This window comes from Salvelinus sp. IW2-2015, linkage group LG13 (assembly GCF_002910315.2).
Source record: "Salvelinus sp. IW2-2015 linkage group LG13, ASM291031v2, whole genome shotgun sequence".
Taxonomy (NCBI): Eukaryota; Metazoa; Chordata; class Actinopteri; order Salmoniformes; family Salmonidae; genus Salvelinus; species Salvelinus sp. IW2-2015.
Window position 1 is genome coordinate 46,589,746 of NC_036853.1, and position 24,824 is coordinate 46,614,569.

A 24,824-nucleotide genomic window follows, 5' to 3' on the forward strand; every position below is an offset into this window, starting at 1 on the left:
CAAAGCTGATTCAAATAACCAACTCATCATCATGCTTTGACTATTTGAATCAGCTGTGATGTTCTATGGTAAAAAAAAAAAAAAAAACGTGCACCCAGGGGGGACCCCAGGAAGGGGTTTGGGAAAACCTGCTCTTTGTGGAGGCCGTGACCGACCTCACACTCCAGTACAGTAGGTGGCGGTGTATGTACCTTTCAGTTGATGGTGATCTGCCAATATACATTTGAAGAAGTAGTAGTAAACGGAAGTTTACTGCCCAATAATAATTTCCAAGTTAGCGTTTTTATTGTTGTTATTCAGACATTTATTTACGCCATGGAAAGAAATATGACTCATTTAACTGCACAGCATCACATACTTGTCCTAGGTAGTCTTTAATTCGCGTTGGTGACCGGACTTGGTTGATGTTATCTAGGTAACGCTCACTAGCTACTAACGTTAGCTAACAATGGCTAACTGTATGGTTTTTCACACGCAAATAGCCTCCATCATGGAGGTACTAGCGAATGCAGCAGTGACAGAGGTCTGTAAACTCGTAGACGACGACTATGCAGTGTTTCGTTTGGAAATAACTCAAAGCCAGAAGGAAAACAGGGRATTGCGGAGGAAACTTCAGCTACTGGAACTGAAGGTGGCACGGGGGCGCGCAGGGACAATGCAAGACCGCGTCTTCGCCAGTCGTCCCAGTAGCGTCAAGATCCTCGACCTACACAGAGGAATGCCAAGAGGTACATTTTGCAGGAGGCCTGTTGCCCGGTTCCCCTCTGAGCATGTGACTTTAACCATAAGTGGTTAATACATTTAAAGGGACACTTCACCACCAGACACTATTTGGGGTGTTTAACCACTCAACCTACATAATTCTGAGTGATGAGGTGTTTCAGACATAATTATGCACTATAGCGGTGTTTTTAAATTTTAGTGCCGGACAGTTACACTGATGACGCTATCAGTTGATTGAGCCTGCTGTCTGATCTAAAAATGAACGGAGTCATGTTTTGTAGCAATTATTGTGGCACAATTGTGTTTAGCGAATTGCACGATCAGGAGTAGATAGGATTGTCCTTGTTCAATAGAGCCATTGCAGGGCTTGACATTCAGGTAAATGTGCCAGTACCATGTGAAACCTACTGGCCCAAATGAGAAAATCACTGTTCCTAGCCAATATTACAGGAAAGCAAGTTGTACACGCAGAATTTCAATCATGGCTGATTTCATGTTTCATTTGCAGTCTTCGCAAGTACCTTTTTATAGCCTATTACAGCCAACCATACAATCTGATATTTACACTGATTGTTTGGAAAAGGCTTCCCGTGGTTACTTTATATATTGTCATGTCAGACACTCGGTGTAAAACTGAAAACCAGAAATAATTCAAGCAGCACTGGAAAGCTGGGATCCCGCTCTTCTCAATAATTGTCTTTGCCTGAGATTACATTTAGGAGTGTTGCGCAGTGACTGGGTTTACTGGCACACATTTCTTTCCATGCAGCAATCAGCTGTATGAGGAGTTGTGCCCTCTTGCCACCCAACAGTTGATATTCCGCTGATAAATAAATGACAGCTCATTAACAGCTTTGGGAATTAAGCTGMTTTTTAAACAATTATATAGACTACAGAATAGCATTATTACAATATTCAGTTTTATTTTGTTCATATTTTTTAACCAACAAGTGATGTGTAAATAACTGGTCTTAACAAGCAAGCAGCTACATAGTGAATGCCTTGGCCTACGTTAACCTTCCTTTGCTAATAATGGTATCCCTGTGTAGGATGTCTGATGGAGGACTTTTATTCTGTGATTGTGACATTCTTGCCTCAGCTTGGAAACCGAATGCTGGTTGATACCTGTGAAGCGTCAGACGTCGGGAAGATTGTAAAGGATTAAATATAAATTACTTTGTTTTCGAATTTGAAAATGTACTGGCCCGAGCAGGCCATATGAGAAAGCATGATTAACTGGCCTGGTGAGCTCAGCAGATGTTGTCGGGCCAACGGGCAGCCCTGAATGTCGAGCCCTGCATTGGACTTGTCTCAACGGTGTTCCTATCTGCCAGGACAGCTAGGTTTACTCAATTTCCCTGGCCTTGTAAAGACTACAGCGTGATAGGAGCCCTACTTCCTTGTCCAATTGTGTTCCCACTCACGAAGGCAGGCTCTTCAGAACCTCCTAGATCGGGCATGGGCAACTCGAGTCCTCAGAGCTGGAGTCACACCCCCCCAGACCAGTCCCGTACCCCTTAACATTCAACTTCCAGCTACGTACCCCCTCTAACACCAGGGTCAGTGCACTCAAATGGTTTTTGCCATCATTGTAAGCCTGCCACACACAATGATACATTTATTAAACATAAGAATGAGTTTGTCACTTCCCACGAGCTAGGTTGTGACAAAGAGCTCTTATAGGACCAGGGCACAAATAATCAATTTCTCTTTATTTAACCATCTTACATATAAAACCTTATTTGTTCATCAAAAATTGTGAATAACTCAAACCATGTTCATCTGTAAACAAAAAGGGTACAGTACACTGGTCTGTGTTGTTACACTCAGTCAATGACTTGTAGACAGTCTAGTGTCCTCAAACTTAACTATGGACCTCTAAGCCAGTTCCACTGTGTTTTCATTGTTCCCCTCTACTCAGGGASTGATTTAGACCTGGAACACCAGGGCTGGGTTTCACACAAGTATTGTAGCACTAAGAATCTTATCTCCATTTAGTTAATGGAATTAAGATGACCTCAGTGCTATGATGGTTTTGGGAAACCCAGCCCAGGTGGGTGCAATTAATGATCAGGTAGAACATTTAAACTAGTAGGCCCCAGACCTCGTAGGGTAAGAGTTGAATACCCCTGGGCTCGGTTTCCCAAAAGGTAAAGTTAATAGTTTGAACCTTTGTAGGAGCATCATACCTCAGAGCTGTATCCCAAAACCATTGTTAGTCAAGTMGAACTTAAACGCTTGTTATTTACCGACTGCCTCAGACCATTCGTAGAACAGCTAAGTGCATCATTGTTTTTTTTTCTCCCTTACCGGCAGTCTTATGCATGATAATAACAGCTGAGAAAATGTCATTACTGCCACAGCCCTGTGTGTAACCATAAGAAAATATGCTTTGTTTACAGATGGGGGGGGGGGGAATACAGTACACTGTTTTGTTACTGAGTCACTTTATACACATTACACCTCTAAACATAGAATCAAGCTGTTTACAAATCACATTGCCAGCTGGCTAATTACATTGATTTGCTTTGGAATGTCTAGCTAGATTTTGGTTTACATAAACACATGTAGTTCGCTCGCTAGTGACCTAAATCAAATATTTTATTTGTCACACACGAACAGGTGTAGACTTCTCCGTGAAAGAGTTAAAATCAAATGATTTAATGGTCATCTACACGTATTTAGCAGATGTTATTGCGGTTGTAGTGAAAAGCTTGTGTTACTACTGCACTGTCGGAGCTAGGATCTAACAATACACACATCTAAAAGAATGGAACTAAGAAATATTAGGACGAGCAATGTCGGAGTGGCATTYACTAAAATACAGTAGAATAGAATACAGTATATACATATGAAAGCAGTATGTAAACATTAAATTGAGGTGATATGTACATGAAGGTAGGGTTAACTTAGCTATCTCAGCTCGACCTCTTTTCTGCTGCACTGATCAGATGCCTTCCTCTGAAGTGAGAACGAGATGGAATTGTGTCACTTTTCAACGTTCGATMACCCGTTCTAACAAATGAGCTTGGAGTCAGGAAGCAGAAGGTGAGTTTAATAAACATGAACAAAACAGGAGAAGCGTACTGAACGTGAGCAAAACCACTACATAACCCAAACCGGCTGCGCGCGTGCACTATCGTGCATACATTTATTTTGTCCCCCCAAACCAAGCGCGATCACGACACGCAGGTTAAAATATCAAAACAAACAATGAACCAATGATATTAATTTGGGGACAGGTCGAAAAGCATTAAACATGTATGGCAATTTAGCTAGTTAGCTTGCACTTGCTAGCTAATRTGTCCTATTTAGCTAGCTTGCTGTTGCTAGCTAATTTGTCCTGGGATATAAACATTGAGTTGTTATTTTACCTGAACTGCACAAGGTCCTCTACTCCGACAAATTAATCCACACATAAAACGGTCAACCGAATCGTTTCTAGTCATATCTCCTCATTCCAGGCTTTTTCATCGTTTAATTTATATGGTGATCGCATCTAAACTTTCATAGTATTACCACGACTACCGGCAAAACAGTGGGTATAACCAATGAGGAGATGGCACYTGGGTACCTGCTTCTATAAACCAATGAGGAGATGGGAGAGGCAGGACTTGCAGCACAATCTGCGTCAGAGATAGGAATGACTTCTATTTTYGCCCGTGGTAACGCAGACGCAGTAATTGAATAACATGGATTTCTACATTTATTTTGCGACGCACGCAACGTGTCCGGTCTGGTCAGCATGTTGGCTACAGAGGGCTAAATAAATGGAGAGTAATCATGGTGATGAAGTCCAGGTGTGCGTAATGATGGTGCTTGGATTGGTGAGGGGGAGCGGGGTAGGCGTGACACCTGGCAACCCCATCAGTTGAGACTTCAGGTCTGTTTCGAAATCCTCGGGCTGAAAGTGCTGGCTACAAACACTGACTTTTAGATATTTCTCAAGGAGAGTATCCACCTCTACTACGTCTTGAAATCGCTATGAATTCTGGATATTGTGGTTCGCTTACAACCAAGAAATGTCGATGGCCCGTTTTAACCGGTGAAATGCAGAAACTCTCGATTTTTATGACATGCTATGTAAATAACATATTAATGAACATATAGAGCAGCAGTGAAATTGCCCTTTAGCCAGAAATGGATCTTGGTCAGTTTTTGGATAGTATGCAATAATTCCCCTGATTACTTAWKTATCTTGAACAAAGATACAATATCATATTCTAACCAGATTCATGACTTACTGCATTTCTTATTATTTATTCAATTAAAACAATGTGATGCATGGAACATATCGATCTAAACTCAGCAAAAAAAGAAACGTCCTCTCACTGTCAACTGCGTTTATTTTCAGCAAACTTAACATGTGTAAATATTTGTATGAACATAACAAGATTCAACAACTGAGACATAAACTGAACAAGTTCCACAGACATGTGGCTAACAGAAATGGAATAATGTGTCCCTGAACAAGGGGGGGGGGTCAAAATCAAAAGTAACAGTCAGTATCTGGTGTGGCCACCAGCTGCATTAAGTACTGCAATGCATCTCTCCTCATGGACTGCACCAGATTTGCCAGTTCTTGTTGTGAGATGTTACCAAACTCTTCCACCAAGGCACCTGCAAGTTCCCAGACACTTCTGGGGGGACTGGCCATAGCCCTCACCCTCCGATCCAACAGGTCCCAGACGTGCTCAATGGGATTGAGATCCGGGCTCTTCGCTGGCCATGGCAGAACACTGACATTCCTGTCTTGCAGGAAATCACGCACAGAACGAGCAGTATGGCTAGTGGCATTGTCATACTGGAGGGTCATGTCAAGATGAGCCTGCAGGAAGGGTACCACATGAGGGAGGAGGATGTCTTCCCTGTAACGCACAGCGTTGAGTTTGCCTGCAATGACAACAAGCTCAGTCCGATGATGCTGTGACACACCGCCCCAGACCATGACGGACCCTCCACCTCCAAATCGATCCGCTCCAGAGTACAGGCCTCGGGGTAACTCTCATTCCTTCGACGATAAACGCAAATCCGACCATTACCCCTGGTGAGACAAAAACCGGACTCGTCAGTGAAGAGCACTTTTTGACAGTCCTGTCTGGTCCAGCGCCAGTGGGTTTGTGCCCATAGGCGACGTTGTTGCCGTGATGTCTGGTGAGGTCCTGCCTTACAACAGGCCTACAAGCCCTCAGTCCAGCCTCTCTCAGCCTATTGCGGACAGTCTGAGCACTGATGGAGGGATTGTGCGTTCTTGGTGTAACTCGGGCAGTTGTTGTTGCCATCCTGTACCTGTCCCGCAGGTGTGATGTTCGGAATGTACCGATCCTGTGCAGGTGTTGTTATGCGTGGTCTGCACTGCGAGGACGATCAGCTGTCCGTCCTGTCTCCCTGTAGCGCTGTCTTAGGCATCTCACAGTACGGACATTGCAATTTATTTCCTGGCCACATCTGCAGTCCTCATGCCTCCTTGCAGTATGCCTAAGGCACGTTCACGCAGATGAGCATGGACCCTGGGCATCTTTCTTTTGGTGTTTTTCAGAGTCAGTAGAAAGGCATCTTTAGTGTCCTAAGTTTTCATAACTGTGACCTTAATTGCCTACCTAAGCTGTTAGTGTCTTAACGACTGTTCCACWGGTGCATGTTCATTAATTGTTTATGGTTCATTGAACAAGCATGGGAAACCGTGTTTAAACCCTTTACAATGAAGATCTGTGAAGTTATTTGGATTTTTACGAATTATCTTTGAAAGACAGGGTCCTGAAAAAGGGACGTTTTCTTTTTTTGCTGAGTTTATAAATAGTACTGTATATCAAGAAGTAATCTGAAGTATTACCTTACATCATTGCCAATTATACAGCGTCAATAGGGTACAATATACCGTTCAGCACTGACAGTAGCTAACCTAACCACCTCTTTTCCCCCAATCACACTCTCAGGTGAAGGACATCTCATTGGAGGCCACAGGAGCTTTGTGAAGCCAGCGGGACACAATACATGGAGAGAAGACCAACCAATCACTGTTGATGAGGGGAGTGGAACCTCAACCCAGCACGTTATCGTGATAGAGGTTAGTGTAATAGTATTACATCAAAATTACAGTACATCAAATGTGGCCAGTTTATTTCAGAAAGGCTCCCCGCAGCTATTCACTTGCTTACATATATATCCTCATTTATCTGCCATAGGGGAGCTTGTGAGACATTATCTAATTCAACTTATATGCACCCGTAATAACCTCTTCTTGTGTCAGTCGGCAGATGCTGCAGGTCCTGGGGTTAAGCAGGAGAGGTCTGATGGAGAGGAGGACCCATGGCACAGCAGAGACATCCTGACTGGAACGGCTGGAGTGCCCCCTGTAGCCAGGGAGGACCKCGCCACAGTGCAGCCCAGGACCCAACGCAGCATCACGGAGGTCAGAGACAGACACAAGTCAGAGACAGACACAGAGACTTTAACTGTAACGCAAAGGCTTTTACCCACAGGCTCTGACCACAGATCAGACCCAGAGAGACTGGGCTGTCTTCCTGCTCCCCGCTCAGAGTATTTACTTTACAGTAACCCGAGCCCGAGGACGGTTCCTTCCCATCAGGATGCATTAGAGACTGGTAATGATTTGTCTTGTTCTTCTACTACAGAGARSGACCCTGGCAACATATCCTTGGGTTTAGAGACACAGACCGATCTGTCTAGAGGGGACTGGAACCGGTACAGTAGTAGTGTATACTCTGAAGGGTGCCTAGATAAGAAAGGTGAGGGTCTCGTCGTAGATGAAGTGACTGTGAAAGTGGAGAGTGAAGCTCCTCCCACATGGAATGCAGATAGTCACCTAGGACACGGACTCTCACAGGGCAGTGATTTCTTAGATTACAGGGAAAGCTTAGAGACTAATCCAAATGTCACAAACCACTCTCCTTTACACACACTCGGAGATTACAAGCCAGTGTCCACTTCGATGGGGCCTTCCAATTCACATGGACGCTGCCTTTTCGATCAGGTATTGAACTCAAATGACAGGGTTAGAACCCAGGCTCCGGGAGAGCGATCCACATCAGGCAATAGRAAAGAGAAACGGTTCCTCTGTATGTTCTGTAACAAAGGCTTCAGCTGCCCCCAGAAAGTGGAGATCCACCAGAGGGTCCACACAGGGGAYAAACCCTTCAGTTGCACCCAGTGTCACATGTGCTTCGCCCAGGGTGGTGACCTGAAGAGGCACCATAGAGTCCACACAGGGGAGAAACCCTTCAGCTGCCCCCAGTGTGAGAAGAGGTTCTCCCGCCAGCACCATCTGAAGATGCACCTGAAGGTCCACACGGGAGAGAGGCCGTTCGCCTGTGCACACTGCGAGAAGAGGTACTCGGAGAAGAGCTACCTCAGGATACACCAGCAGAAAAACCATTCCACTCTATAACATAGACCGTAACCATTCCACTTGATAGCGTCTGATGTTTAGATAAAACCCTACTTTAACCCCTTACACTTGTGACAATTGGCCAATATGGATAGGGCTAAATTGAAATGTTTCTTACAGAAGAACTAGGGATTGCATAACCATGGTAGCAATCAAAAGGGAACAGTTTGGAGATTATGGGAAAATTATTAGACTATGGGTGGGGACACAACAGTTCTCCTGATACAACACTGCATCCAAACATTACACTGTTGATTTTATGCACATTTTACATTTACTGTACTTTGCCGCATTTGTTCAAAACAAAATCAGAACATACTCTGGATACTTTCAGTAACAAAATAAGAATATTCCTGGAAAATGTGGGGTTGGTGCAACATAAGACAAAAAAATGACCAGGGTTTGAGTGAGAGGACTAACTGGTGTTTCCAAGTGGCAACACACCTCTCCAAAGTGTACACAGTTATTAAGTAATTTCAATGCACTTTTATGACTTAAGGAAGTGTCTTCAACTTTAAGGTGATATTTATTTATTTATTTTAGCTCTCCTAGCTGTGCCGTTGAGGAACTAGAGCAATCACACTTGTTTATTATTTATTTATTTATTTATCCGTTATTTTACCAGGTAAGTTGACTGAGAACACGTTCTCATTTACAGCAACGACCTGGGGAATGGTTACAGGGGAGAATGAGCCAATCGTAAACTGGGGATTATTAGGTGACCGTGATGGTTTGCGGGCCAGATTGGGAATTTAGCCAGGACACCGGGGTTAACACCCCCTACTCTTACGATAAGTGCCATGTGATCTTGAATGACCTCGGAGTCAGGACACCCGTTTAACGTCCCATCCGAAAGACAGCACCCTACACGGCAGTGTTCCCAATCACTGCCCTGGGGCATTGGGATATTTTTTAGACCAGAGGAAAGAGTGCATCCTACTGGCCCTCCAACACTACTTCCAGCAGCATCTGGTCTCCCATCCAGGGACTGACCAGGACCTGTAGTGGTTTTGTTTGGAACACAGCCTGGCATCCCCGCCTTTACACAATTACTGTTTAAGAAATCCAAAAAGGTCCATTATAACTCACAATCTGGGCCAGGTGTTCATAATTTGAAACCTTGCTCTATTGCCAACATCAATTATAAAAGCTAAATTATAAAATACGATCTTACAGAGTGTTAGGTTTCACAAGGCAATTCACAGAAGCAGATCATACTTTTGGTACGCATAGAATGGAGTCATAAGTAAATTCAAATGCGTGGTCCGCGYCCAAAAAAATCACAATACAACAAACGGGCTCATTCTGTTCATAACAACTCAGGGTATAACCCCATGCCATCTTGTATCTAGGGCTGTTGCAGTGACTATATTACCGCCACACCAGCAGTCATGAGTCATGACCGCAGTAAAATGCCACTTGTCATGGTAATCTCCTTTTATGCACTCTGGACATGCTTTGGTAGTACCCAATTTGCTAATGACCATCAGGTCCTAATGACCTGGTACTCSGGGCTCTATTGTCCCTCACCCACTCTGACAGCAATGCAAATGCAACGGAAAATCACGTCAAACACTGATCATCAAAACAGAACGTCTATAGTACGTTTAAAACTCACCTGACTGATAATCAAAATTGAAGAAAGAAGTTCAACAGCAGGTTGAAGCAGTGTGAAACATGGTTGTTGTGGATGTTGTTTTAAATCCTAACACAACGACATGGACAGCACTTCCTACGGTGATGATTAAATCAAAACACCATAGAGTTTATGCGCCTAAACCCCCCCACACAAAAAAAATAAATACAACTGAATTAAAATTATGATTGTGCCTTTGTCCTACCGCATATTACGCATGGCAGAAAAACATCAAACAAAACTGATTTAAGATGTCGTTGGTACATAATTGGTCTAGTTAGCCTATACTCCAAAATTAAACAAATTCGAGTAATCGCCTCGGAGTGTGGACTGTATTATAGATGGACTGGTGACCTTATGCTACGCTCCTATTTGTATATCCATGAGTCGAGGAGAGAATGTTTTAGTCCTAGGCGATGCTGTTGGTTCATTGTGCAGTGAGGCTTACAAGTTAGCTTACATTTATAGTGTATTTGATTTTGCATAGCCTAGTAATAGGGACATTTTTTATTTATTTTTTATAAATAATTGCGTCACACATGATCTTTTAGCTATACAGAATATCTCGCCGCCACGCGTTTCCATCTCGTCCTCGCTCTCCTTTATTCYTTTTTTCGAGCGCGCAGACGGGCTGTCAACAGTTTAGTGAAATATGTTGCATTGCGAAAACATGTTACTATCGCTGATCCCGAACGGATTTCAGTTGGTTTACCAAATTAAGCGCTGGMTAGCTGCAGGAACACGGTTGGAGCGGACCCGAAGTAGCCTACAAAACGGACCCGTGGGAAAGCGCGCGGCCTCCATTTGCTATTCGAGTGCCTAAAGATGAATTATTTTTTTCTCTGCCGCTGTTCCTGCCCGTTTGATAATGGGCCATTCTAAATCGACATTCTACATATTAGTAAAGATGAGATTAATTTCCGAATAGTCTAATGAGTGAAAATATGATCACTTGATGAGATAACAGCTGTGCAGCCTGAGGCAACAGGAGCACAATCTTTTTTTGTTGTTGCTACTTTCTCAAATCATCTATCCTATAGTCCCACCATGCAGCCCATATATATGTTTTGCTTTATAAGGTATTTGTTGCCAAGTAACTCAAACTAGCATATAGGACCTGTTTCAAATGCTAACTTTTACGCTCAACATAGCCACTTCATCTGCGCGGTCGCTCAGTAATGGGAAAAATATCCTTTCTATTTTATTCAGCTGAGTTCAATTATATTATTCTTACTATGAAATAAAATGTCACGGGACATATACTGTCAGCCAAATGAACAAGAATACAGCCAATGTCATGGAGCATAGCCAGATAGCGTAGGCCTGAAATAAATGTTATTCATATCATGTTTATTTAGACCTGGTTAATATAAATAGATTTATTGTGAAGTTGTATATTCAATTGATTTATTATACTTTTTATTTTTTATTATGTAGATGTTCCAAAGTCCCGCATCAGCAGCTTGTATGGGCGGAGGCCTGGACATGCTAAACGTGTTTATGTTCATTAACGGTCAGTTACGGTGAGACCTAAAGTCTTTTGCATGACAATAACCGGCTGCCAACATTTCATGACCACAGCCCTCTTAGTTTTCAGCATTTCCCTCAATTTACATTCCCCTCACTCAGACAATAAAAACATTAGCAAAAGTTGCCCAATTAGCAGGAGGGACAGAGGCATCTTCTTGTCATGTGATGCTCAAGTTCAGAACGTCTGTCAGTCAAAACCCATCCAGCGCTGAGACCCTGAGCTCTGACGTCATGTATAGCATGTTACTGTACAGCCACTTTGTTCCAATTTAAGTGCTTATCAGTGTCAAAATCTGCCATTTTCAACCCGGGTAYGAGTGTAAAGGGTTAAAGAAAAACAATGAACAGAAACAAAAAAACATTGTCAACAGAAAAGATCCACGGATGCATTTGGAATAACGAGAGTAARATATTTCATTGTTGAATATTCCTGAGTAGAATATTGCCTCCAGACATTGTGATATACACTGAGTATACCAAACAGTACGAACACCTTCCCACAGTTGTGTCAAGTTGCCTGGTGTACCTTTGAGTGGTGGACCATTCCTGATGTACACYGGAAACTGTTGAGCATGAAAAACCCAGCAGCGGTGCACCTGGCACCTACGACCCAGTTCAAAGGCACTTAAATCTTTTGTCTTGCCCATTCACCCTCTGAATGGCACACATACACAATCCATGTCTCAGTTGTCTCAAGACTTCTTTAACCTGCCTCCTCTCCTTCATCTACACTGGATAATGTGGATTTATCAAGTGACAAAAATAAAGGATCATAGCTTTCACCTGGGTTCATTTCGTCAGTCTATGTCATTGAYAAAGTTCTGAATGTTTTGTACACTCAGTGTATGAGGCATATATAAGCCTAAAAAGTCTGTTKCATATTGTGGTTGTACTGTGTAGGATATATGATATTCACTACTTCCATTCATTACTTCCATTGACCTACTTCATTTTTTCCCAAGACACTTTTAATGAGATTTAATGTAGTTTATCAAGTTAATGCAGATTTCTTTGTTGTGTATGTGTGGTTTTCATYTGGTGTATTTAAAACTTGTTTATGTTTAATAAACACAAAATGGGACTTTTCATTCTAAGACTTTCATTGAGACTCTTTRAGTATACATCACATCTGATCTCACCCTATTCTGCATACTCCTGACAGCACGTTATAACCAATATACACTTACTAAATATACCTACACACACCTACTGTACACATCATAGTTTAGTCAGGTTTGTCTAATGATGACTTATCATAGCCAACTTATTTTTTTACCAACAACATATTTATGTCTACRGTGATAATAATGCAATTTAAAATCACAGGACCAGACGAAACAGGATGGATAAAAAGAGGAGTATGGGGTAGAGGGTATGGTTTAGGGTATGGGTTTAGGTTGGGCGGACACAGGGGAACTAGGAAGGCACAAAAGGGGAGGGGGATGACAGAGTCAATCAGGGACGCTAGGCTTAACAACAATGAAGTCATTCTGTAACTACAGTATAGGACTCKAATGTAGTGGGGATGGGTAAACACTCCATGTTGAAAGTGTGTTTATTATCTGTGTGTACGTACCTGAGGGAGTGTATGTCTGTGTAATCTGTATCACCTGTCTCTTCRAGGAGGAGGGTCCAGAGGTGCTGTTGGTGAAGGAGGAGGGGTGTGAGGAGGGTCTGGGGAACCCTGAGGGGACCATGGTCATAGAGGACAACCAGACTACACCTCCTGAACCCACAGAGGAACCAGCTGAGCAGCACAGGACCACACACAGTCTCACTGAGGTGAGCCTTTGAATTATCAAACCATTAAAGAGTGTCAAGTAATCAAATCAACAAACATGTTTGCATAGTACTCATAGCAATCCCTCATTGTCCAATCAGAAGATGCTCCATAGCAGGGTGCTCATATCAGATTTCTTGATCCAACATCCTCTCACTCTGTATCTCTTACAGTCAGTAGACATGGAGGATGGGAAGCCTGATCTGCTGCTGGTCAAAGAGGAGACCATAGAAGATGGATCAGAGAACATTGATCTGCTGAGTGGACTAAAGATGGGGGAGCAAGGTAAGGGAGAAATACATATAGCCTTCATACAGTAATAGATCTTCAATGTGAATAGTGTTGCACCTGGCTTTTATTTCCTTTAAATGCAAAAAAACGAATTATAATATATTTACTTCACCAGGTAATTAAACTCAAGCAAAAATGTAATGTGTAGAGGTTTCTGACATGTTTGTGAAGTCTATTTTGTAACCTCTTCCTGCAGGTGGTTGGCTGGAGGCTAACAGAGGAGACTGGGTGACCATCTTGGATACCCAGACAGGTGCAACCAAGGGCTCAGGTGACAACATCACTGAGCAGACCAGGACCAGAGGCGACATAGTGGAGGTCAGTGGATGGGACAGCGTCCTCACCTCTGGGCTGGGGAACAACACTGTTAACCACAACCAGAAACAAACAGTCGAACACAAAACAACATCTGAACTTAGTCTCCATGACAACAGACTGGCTGAAACCAGGCGTAGATTTGGTCTGCGGGGACGGGGAGGTGTCAGTATGCAGCAGGAGAGAACAGACACAGACTCTACTAGCGATGCTCCGTCCTGTTCCTATAGTTGTGATTCAGAAAGACTGATGGTGCCTCAGGTTAACCCTCTAAGAGGTGCTGCCTTCAGCCTGCCTTCAAAAGGATCTATCAACTGGAAGATGGACCCTGCGGCAACACAGACACTCCCTGGCCTTRGTCCTCCTCACACTCTCCTAATGTTAAACCAGACCTCAGACAATGTCAGTGCCTCAACACTAAATGGCTACACAAGCCCACTGACAAATTACAGTAGTAGAGACGCTATCAGTAAAGGTGGCAGCGCCATAGAGAAGCGYTTCCCGTGTTCYTTCTGTGGGAAAGCCTTCAGTTTCCCCAAACAGGTGGAGATTCACCAGAGGATTCACACAGGGGAGAAACCATTCAGCTGCCACCTATGCCAGGTCAGTTTCTCCCACTCGTCCAGTCTGAAGAGGCACCAGAGGGTCCACACAGGGGTGAAACCCTTCAGCTGTACCCAGTGTCACATGCGCTTCGCCCAGGCTGGTGACCTGAKAAGGCACCAGAGGGTCCACACAGGGGAGAAACCATACAGCTGTACCCAGTGTGAGAAGAGGTTCTCCCACCAGCACAAGCTGAAGATGCACCTGAAGGTCCACACGGTAGAAATGCTGTTTGCCTGTACGCACTGCGGGAAGAGGTTTTCAGAGAAGAGCTACCTCAGGATACACCAGCAGAAACACCATAACATAGAATTTATCCTTTCCACTCGTTAGACCTTTAGATCGAATCCTGCATTAAAGACAAAGATACATTTRCATTGTCAGCAGAAAATAGCCACAGATGCATTTGGAATCACAAGAGTAACAGATTTCAGTGTTYAARATTCCTGGGTAGAATATTGCATCCAGACATTGTGTGATATATAAGGCATATATAAGCCTAACGAGTCTGTTTCAGATTGTGTTTGTACTGTGTAGGCTATATGATGTTCACAAATGCCTATTTCATTACTTCCATTCAACTATTAAATGTTTTTCCCAAGACACTTTTTAATGAGAAAATTAATCAAGTTCATGAAGTTTATGCAGATTTAGTTGAGACGTGTGGTTTTCATATGGTGTATTTAACATAAATAAACAAACTGGGACTTTTCATTCTAAGACTTTCATTGAGACTCTTTAGTATACATCACATCTGATCTCACCCTATTCTGCATACACTGATAGCGCTTCATTACCATTATACACTTACTATACTAAATATACCCACACACTAACTAACACCWACTGTACACATCAAAATAGTTTAGTCAGGTTTGTCTGATGATGACTTTTGACTTATCAMAGCTGACTTGTTTTTACCCACAACTGACTTGGTTTTACCCACCATGATGGGTTTAACAACAATGAAGTCATTCTGTAACTACAGTATAGGACTCAAACATAGTGGGGATGGGTAAACACTCCATGTTGAACGTGTATTTATCTGTGTGTACGTACCCAAAGGAGTGTACAAATACATTTTTTATTTGTCACATGCGCCGAATACAACAGGTGTAGTAGACCTTACAGTGAAATGCTTACTTACAAGCCCTTAACCAACAATGCAGTTAAGAAAAACAAGTGTTTTGTAAAAAATTGATAAATAKGAAATAAAAGTAGKAAATAATTAAAGAGCAGCAGTAAATAACAATAGCGAGGCTATATACAGGGGGTACCGGTACAGAGGCAGTGTGTGTGGGCACCGGTTAGTCYAGGTAATATGTACATGTAGGTAGAGTTAAAGGGATTACGCATAGATAATATACAGAGTATCAGCAGCGTAGAAAAGTCTATGACTAGGGTGGCTGGAGTCTGACAATTTTTAGGGCCTTCCTCTGACACTGCCTGGTATAGAGGTCCTGGATGGCAGGTAGATTGGCCCCGGTGATGTACTGGYCTGTACGCACTAGTGCCTTGCGGTCGGAGGCTGAGCAGTTGCCATACCAGGCAGTGATGCAACCAGTCAGAATGCTCTCGATGGTGTAGCTGTAGAACTTTTTGAGGATCTCGGGACCCATGCCAAATCTTTTCAGTGTCCTGAGGGGGAATAGGACTTGTCGTGCCCTCTTCACGACTGTCTTGGTATGTTTGGACCATGATAGTTTGTTGGTGATATGGACACCAAGGAACTTGAAGCTCTCAACCTGCTCCACTACAGCCACGTCGATGAGAATTAGGGCCTGCTCGGTCCTCCTTTTCCTGTAGTCCACAATCATCTCCTTTGTCTTMATCACGTTGAGGGAGAGGTTGTTGTCCTGGCACCACACGACCAGGTCTCTGACCTCCTCCCTATAGGCTGTCTCACTGTTGTGTCATCAGCAAACGTAATATGATTGTGTTGGAGTCGTGCCTGGCCATGCAGTCATGAGTGAACAGGGAGTACAGGAGGGGACTGAGCACGCACCCCTGAGTGGCCCCCGTGTTGAGGATCAGTGTGGCGGATGTGTTGTTACCTACCCTTACCACCTGGGGCCTGGGGGCGGCCCGTCAGGAAGTCCAGGATCCAGTTACAGAAGGAGGTGTTTAGTCCCAGGGTCCTTAGCTTKGTGATGAGCTTTGAGGGTACTATGGTGTTGAACGCTGAGCTGTAGTCAATGAATAGCATTCTCACATAGATGTTCCTTTTGTTCAGGTGGGAAAGGGCAGTGTGGAGTGCAATAGAGATTGATGCTCTCATGCATGTTACAGTGTTACTTGCCTCAAAGTGAGCATAGAAGTACTTTAGCTTGTCTTGTAGGCTCATGTCACTGGGCAATGAGTAATTCTGAGTATACCAAACATTAAAACAACTTCCTAATATTGAGTTGCACCCCCCCTTTTGCCCTCAGAACAGCCTCAATTTGTCGGGGCATGGACTCTACAAGGTGTTGAAAGCGTTCCACAGGGATGCTGGCCCATGTCGACTCCAATGCTTCCCTCATTTGTGTCAAGTTGGGTGGATGTCCTTTGGGTTGTAGACACTTCTTGATACACACAGGAAACTGATGAGTGTGAAAAACCCAGCAGCGTTGCAGTTCTTGAGACAAACCGGTGTGCCTGGCACCTACTACCATACTCCGTTCAAAGGCACTTAAGTATTTTGTCTTGCRCATTCACACTCTGAATGGCAAACATACACAATACATGTCTCAAGGCTTGAAAATCCTTCTTTAACCTGTCTCCTCCCCTTCATCTACACTGATTGAAGTGGATTTAACAAGTGACATCAATAAGGGATCATAGCTTTCACCTGGATTCACCTGGTCAGTCTGTCATGGAAAGAGCAGGTGTTCTTAATGTTTTGTAAACTCAGTGTATGTCTATCACCTGTGTCTTCCACCTGTGCTTCTGGTGAAGGAGGAGGGTCTGGGGAACCCTGAGGGGAACATGGTCATGGAGGACAACCAGACTACACCTCCTCCTGAACCCACAGAGTAACCAGCTGAGCAGCACAGGACCTCACACAGTCTCACTGAGGTGAGCCAACTGTAAACTACTGTCTGAATGGTATTAGGTCAGGGCTCGTATCCACAAAGCCTCTCAGAGTAGGAGTGCTGATCTAGGATCAGTTTGGCCTTTTAGATCAAAATGAATAAAGATTATATGTAAAGATCCTAAATCAAATTTTATTGGTCACATACACATGGTTAGCAGATGTTAATGCGAGTGTAGCGAAATGCTTGTGCTTGTAGTTCTGACCGTGCAGTAATACCTAACAAGCAATCGAACAATTTCAAAACAACTACCTTATACACACAAGTGTAAAGGAATGATTAAGAATATGTACATATAAATATATGGATGAGCGAGGGCTGAACGCCATAGGCAAGATGCAGTAGATGGTATAGAGTACAGTATATACAAATGAGATGAGTAATGTAGGGTATGTAAACATTATATCAAGTMGCATTGTTTAAAGTGACTAGTGATACATTTATTACATCCCGTTTTTAATTATTAAAGTGGCTAGAGATTGAGTCAGTATGTTGGCAGCAGCCACTCAATGTTAGTGATGGCTGTTTAACAGTCTGATGGCCTTGAGATAGAAGCTGTTTTTCAGTCTCTCGGTCCCAGCTTTGATGCACCTGTACTGACCTCGCCTTCTGGATGATAGCGGGGGGGAACAGGCAGTGGCTCGGGTGGTTGTTGATCTTTTTGGCCTTACTGTGACATCAGGTGCTGTAGGTGTCCTGGAGGGCAGGTAGTTTGCCCCTGGTGATGCGTTGTGCAGACCGCACTACCCTCTGGAGAACCTTGCAGTTGTGGGCGGAGCAGTTGCCGTAACAGGCGGTGATACAGCCCGACAGGATGCTCTCCATTGTGCATCTGTAAAAGTTTGTGAGTGTTTTTGGTGACAAGCCAAATTTCTTCAGCCTCCTGAGGTTGAAGAGGTGCTATTGCGCCTTCTTCACCACGCTGTTTGTGTGGGTGGACCATTTCAGTTTGTTCGTTATGTGTACGCCGAGGAACTTAAAACTTTCCAGCTTCTCCACTACTGTCCCGTCGATGTGGATAGGTGGGTGCTCCCTCTGCTGTTTCCTGAAGTCCACGATCATCTTCTTTGTTTTGTTGACGTTGAGTGTGAGTTTATTTTCCTGACACCACACTCCGAGGGCCCTCACCTCCTCCCTGTAGGCCGTCTCGTCGTTGTTGGTAATCAAGCTCATGTAGTTGTCGTCTGCAAACTGATGATTGAGTGGAGCCGCGATGGCCACGCCGTCATGGATGGAACAGGCGAGTACAGGAGAGGGCTGAGAACGCACCTTATGGGTGTCCCAGTGTTGAGTCAACGGGGTGAGATGTTATTCCTACCCTCACACCTGGGGGCGCCCGTCAGAAAGTCCAGGACCAGTGCACAGGCGGGGTCAAGACCCAGGGTCTCGAGCTTAATGACGAGTTTGGAGGGCACTATGGTGTTAAATGCTGAGCTGTAATCGATTGAACAGCATCTACTCTTAGACGCTTTGTGGATAAGGGCCGCGTCTTGACTCAATTTTTTATGTGTTTTAAGTTTTTGTTGGGGACCTCGCTTAGAAATATCAACATCAAAGGATAGTTTGGGATTCTGGCAATGGATCATTTATCCACTTCCCGAGTCAGAATAACTCTGGTAACATTTTTACATCTCTACATCCAGTATGCAGGAAGTTGGAGGTAAATTCACAAGGCCAATGCTAACTATACTGAACAAAAATATAAACGGATATTTCAACTGTTTTGAGTTACAGTTCATATAATGAAATAGTAAATTTAAGTTAATTCTTAGACCCTAATCTATGGATTTCACATGAAATGGGCAGGAGTGCAGCAATGGTGGGTTAGGAGGCATAGGCCCACCCACTACCAGGCCTAGCCAATCAGAATGAGTTTTTATCCACAAAAGCGCTTTATTACAGACATTGTGTTGGTGTGACAAAACTGCACATATTTAAATGGCCTTATTACAGTGCATTCAGACCTTTCACATTTTTGTTACATTACAGCTTATTCTAAAATGGATTTTCAAAAAATTTTCCCCTCATCAATCTACCACCCAGATACCAATAATGACAAAGCAAAAACAGGTTTTTAGAGATTTTTGCTCTATGTATACCTTATTTAGATAAGTATTCATCCCTTTTGCTATTGATACTCGAATTGAGCTCAGGTAGTCCTGTTTCCATTGATCATCCTTGAGATGTTTCTACAACTGTGAGTTGGAGTCCACCTGTGGTAAATTCAATTTATTGGATCAGTGATTTGGAAAGGCACACACCTGTCTATATATATATATATATATAGTAGTCCCACAGTTGACAGTGCATTGTCAGAGCAAAAACCCAAACCATGAGGTTTGAAGGAATGTGTCCTTAGAGCTCCGAGACAGGATTTTGCAGAGGCACGATCTGGGAAGGGTACAAAAAATGGTCTAGCTTGAAGGTCCTCATGACACATGTGATTCATTTCTTAAATGGAATAAGTTTTGAACACCAAGACTCTTCCTAGAGCTGGCACCCGGCCAAACTGAGCAATCGGGGGAGAAGTGCCTTGGTCAGGGAGTGACCAAGAACCCGATGGTCACTCTGACAGAGCTCCAGAGTTCCTCTGTGGAGATGGGAGAAACTTCCAGAAGGACAACCATCTCTGCCAGCATTCCACCAATCAAGGTCTTTTATTGTAGAGTGGCCAGACGGAAGCCACTCCTCAAGTAAGGCACATGACAGCCCGCTTGGAGTTTGCCAAACGGCCCCTAAAGGACTCTCAGGCCATGAGAAACAAGATTCTCTGGTCTGATGTAACAAGATTGAACTCTTTGGCCTGAACTTTTCCTACATTTTGTTACATTACAGCCTTATTCGAAAATAACTGCTATATAAAACAACAGTTATTTTTTTGTGTGGAACGAACAGCTGACTGAAGACGGAATTAGGGATTTTCGAATCGGACTTCTCTGTGGCCGTGTATGAAAATGGTCTTTCTGGGCCAGGTGTCAGTTACTACAGTACCAAGCAATTCATATCTTGCAGTAAAATTACTTTATCTTCGAGAAGACAGGTTAAATGTAAAAAAAAAAGTGTGTAATGTTCTCTTACTTAGAAAACAGTCCGGCTTCATAACAGGCTAGAAATATCCAAAACAACTAACAATACACTGAATTCATACATTTTCAGTAATTTATAACACAATACCACAACATATTTTTTTTCAATCTGGTAGATAAACTCAGTAACGTATTCAATCATTTTGCTGTGTATTTCGGATGCCAATAGAATGTACCAGAGGCCTCCAAAATAGAGCTTGTTTGMRAAAAAGTTCTTAGCCKGGGGGATCCTGACTGGCTACTTTTTCTATTTAGCTGGCTACTCCATGTGCTTGTGGAAAAAACTGAGCCCTACCATGGACGTACGGTGTCGGTCAGTGCTCAGTGAGTGAGGATGCTTGTCACAGTAACTGGAAAGAGGGTAGGTGGTAGGAGACAGGAGAGGAGACATTAACTGGAGAGAGAGGCAGAGAGAGAGGGAGTGTGAGGGGTTGTCCAGATTGTTTTGCTTTAACCACCAGATAACAGAAAGATGATCTGAACATAACAGTYTGCCAGTGGAAGGAAGGACAATAGCAGGTGACCCAACTGTGGTTTGTGACWACTATCATTTCCCATTGTCGCTAAGTCAATCGCAGTAATTCCGTTACCAATTTGGTAACAGAATTGCGAGTTTCAATCCCCTAATAATTCATAAACAAACTTGATATCAGTAAAAATAATAACTAATTGGTAGGTCTACCATGACATGTTACCTCTGACCTGTTGTTATCCTTCTTCCTCATGAGCGTAAACTGTGTTAGAAGAGTTTCTACTTCCTGAGTCACCTTATCCGATATGAGTGTCCACAACGGGGAGAAATCATAGCAGTGTGTCTTCAGATGTACGCAAGGAATATCTGGAAAACACACTGTTAGCGGACATAGTTATAATTGTGCAAATGTCTTGGGTAAAGGGTAATTAACCACGATACCCCTCATTAACTCTTTTTAACTGTTCATTTGAAACAGACTTGTTGTAAACTATTGTTCGCGAGAGGCAGTACCAAGGCTAGAACGAGGTCAGTTGAATATTTTTAACCTTCTTGATGTGGATGTAACACTGATCAAAATATAAACGCAAATGATAAAATGTTGCGTTCCCGTGTTTTTATGCTGAAATAAAATATCCTAGGAAATTTTCCATATGCACAAAAAACGGGATTTCTACTAAAATTTTGTGCCACAAATGTTTACTCCGCATTAGGAGCAATTATCTACCCCTTTGCCCAATATAATCCATCCACCTTTGATCAGTGGTGTGGCGATTCAAGAAGCTGATGAAACGCAGCATCCAATCATTACACAGGTGCACCTTACGCCCTGGGGACAGATAAAAAAGCACTCTAAAATGTGCAGTTTTGTCACAACAACACAATGCCACAAGGAAAGTCTCAGTTTTTGAGGGAGGCTACAATAGCATTGCTGACTGCGGAATTGTCCACCAGAGCTGTGTCACAGATAATTTTAGTGGTTAATTTTGTCTGCGTCATGAGCATCCTCCAATGTCGTTTTGAGGAATTTGGCAGTACATCAACCGGCCTCAGCAGCCAAGACCACGTGTAACCAGCTCCAGCCCAGGACCTCCCACATCCGGCTTCTTTCAACCTTGCGATTTGTTCTGAGACGAGTTATCCGGACAGCTGATTGAAATGTGGGTTTGCACAACCTTAAAAATGCTTTGCACACAACTGTTCAGAAACAGGTCTCAGGGAAAGCTCATCTGTGTGCTTGTTGTCCTCACCAGTGGTCTTGGACGGCTAGACTGCAGTTTGGCATCTGTAACCGATCTTCAGTGGACAAATAACAATCACCTTCGATGAAACAACTGCACGCTGGAAAACTGTACTCTTCACAATGAATCCCTGGTTTCAACTGTCCCGAGACAGATTGGCCCGTCAGCGTCGTGTGCGGTTGCCCCCAATTCGGTGGCGGTGGTCGTTATGTTATGGCAGTCATAAGCTATCAAGACAACAACATCAATATGCATTTTTTAATCTATGGCAATATTTAGACATCGCGACGAGATCCTTGAGGCCCATTGTCATGCTATTTTCATCCCCACCATCACTGCATGTTTCAGGTCATTGAATGCAATGAACCTGCTGTCGTCAAGGATCTGTACCACATTTCTGGAACTGAAAATGTCCCAGTTCTTCCATTGGCCCTGCTATTACGTCCACCAGAGCATGTTGCCCATTGAGCATTGTTGGAGATGCTTCTGGGATCAACGCGTAATATGTCAGCGTGTTCCAGTTCCTGCCAATAGGTGCAGCACATATCGCCACAGCCATTGAAGAGGAGGTGGACAACATTCCACAGTTCCACAATTCAACTGCCTGATCAACTCTATGGGAAAGGAGATGCGTTGCGCTAATCTGAACAGAGTAGTCACACCTATAGGGATATGCGTTGACGTGTGTGTTCTATCTCTTGTGAACCACCATTGGGCTCAGTGTACTAACTTTTGACATCGTCCTCGTTCTCTTATTGAATGGGTATCTTGAGAATGTGAACTCAATAGATCCATCTGTAATTCCTCGATTCATGTTACAGTGGGGCAAGCCCAATAGAGTAGGATCGGACAGGTTCTTGTTGGATGTAACCGAATTCAAGGTAGTGTTGTGATTTTTATTTCCATGACTGATTTCCGTTTATAAATGAGTGACAGTTGGTAACTGGTTCTGTCTTTTTTCTCATGTATTTTTAGTCTTATATTCAAGGTTCTGTTTTGTTATGTGGTAATGTGATAATCAGTTATTATTATTAATGTAAGTTATATGTGTGCAACCTCTTATTCTTACGTACACCCTCGTCTTACTTTCTAAACAAATTGCGTCTCTATTGCGTGAAAAGATACTGGAGCGCTTGGGGATGATATTTGGATTCCTGTAATTGATTTAATAAGCAAGTACCGCATTTTATAAAGGTGTAAAGTGAGGCTTGCATACCTTTTTAATTAACCACACCCTTTGCCCGCGTTCCACCTGTCTATGTCATTCATGAACTGACTGCAAAACAGCAATAAGATCTCGATAATATTGACGAATTAAGTTTAACAAATTTGACATTTGGAGTGGTCCATAGGAGAATATAAAATGAGAAAAAATCCCAAATTAGCGTGTGACTTTGTATCTGTTTTAAATATAATCACCAATAAGAATAAAAAGTATCTAAGTGGTCGAAGGAGCCCTGCTCTGTGTGGTACAGGGTAGGCTCAGTGTATAAAAAGGCCCGGTACTCACGTTCTAGCAAATAATGATCCCGGTAGAAGTGTGGGGGAGTCGAGATTGAGAAGGGAGAAGATGGATGATGAGACGAGGAGAGCACGACGTTCTATAGCTTACTGCAAACATCTCTAAGAAAAATCAGGGTCGTAGGAGTACTAGATGGCATTCGGTGGATTGGATAATTGTGCATTTTTTTCTCTCTAGTGGCCAGGAGGATGATGATGCAACAGTGAACACATTCATATTTCTCAAAGTGTTCGCTTATGGAATTAATATGTGTGGTGAAGAGTATTTGCAGTTTAAGCCAATGTTGTGCTCTCCTTTAAGAATATCAAAAGGAATTTATTTTCCAGCATAATGGGTATATGTGAACGCTCCACAGTGTTTGATTTGAATGTATTAGAGGGACGTAACCGTGATCAAAGGGTGAATTTGATTTATGCAGTACGCTTCCCTCCCCTTATTTGATTTTCGAGGTCTGCCGAAAGTTAGGATAGGCCGGACACAACTAAAGCCTCCCTTTACATGTGCTTAGAGTGTAGACGGTGTCCCTAACTTGTCTGAGAATGTTATCTTCTCCAATTCATCCCTGCTGATCTGCAACATGTCAGTAGGTGGCTGGTAATGCATCACTCAACAGCGGCTTGCGTTGATCGCAAACGCAGATGCTAGCGACAGCGCTTAAACGAAAGCGAAGGGTCACCACACAGAATAGATACTCCACGACCCACAAGCAATTTGGTGGCCGAAGAACGCTTTAGGAGTTGATTATGTATAATGAGTATTTAGCCCAAGCTTGGTTTTTATTTGTAACAACCGTGTGAGCCAAGAAGTGTTGATCAGTCCTATGACCTAAAGTTTATAACTAGACCTGGCAATAGTGCAATAATGCGTACTTACCCCAGGAGTTATGTTACATTCGGCGGTTCGGGGGAAAGGGAGATACGTGTGGTATAAGGATCCCGACATCTGTTAGTTTAGGTGACTAACGTTAGCTACTGTGCTAACAAGTGGCTAGACGTGGTACTGTGTTTCTTCTCGACGCCAATCGCCTCCATTTAGGCGAAGGGCCTGCTAGCGAATGCAGCCGCTGGCAGAGGTCTGAAACTCGGTAGAGACGACTATGCAGTGGGTGTTTCGTTTGGGGAAATCCAGACACTGCAGAAGGAG

General features: G+C 43.3%; 1 pseudogene; it reads left to right on the forward strand.

Moving 5' to 3' along the window:
- The first annotated feature begins 228 nt into the window (after positions 1–228).
- LOC112081208 (zinc finger protein Xfin-like) overlaps positions 229–24,824 on the forward strand; it is a 76,637-nt pseudogene continuing 52,041 nt past the window's right edge.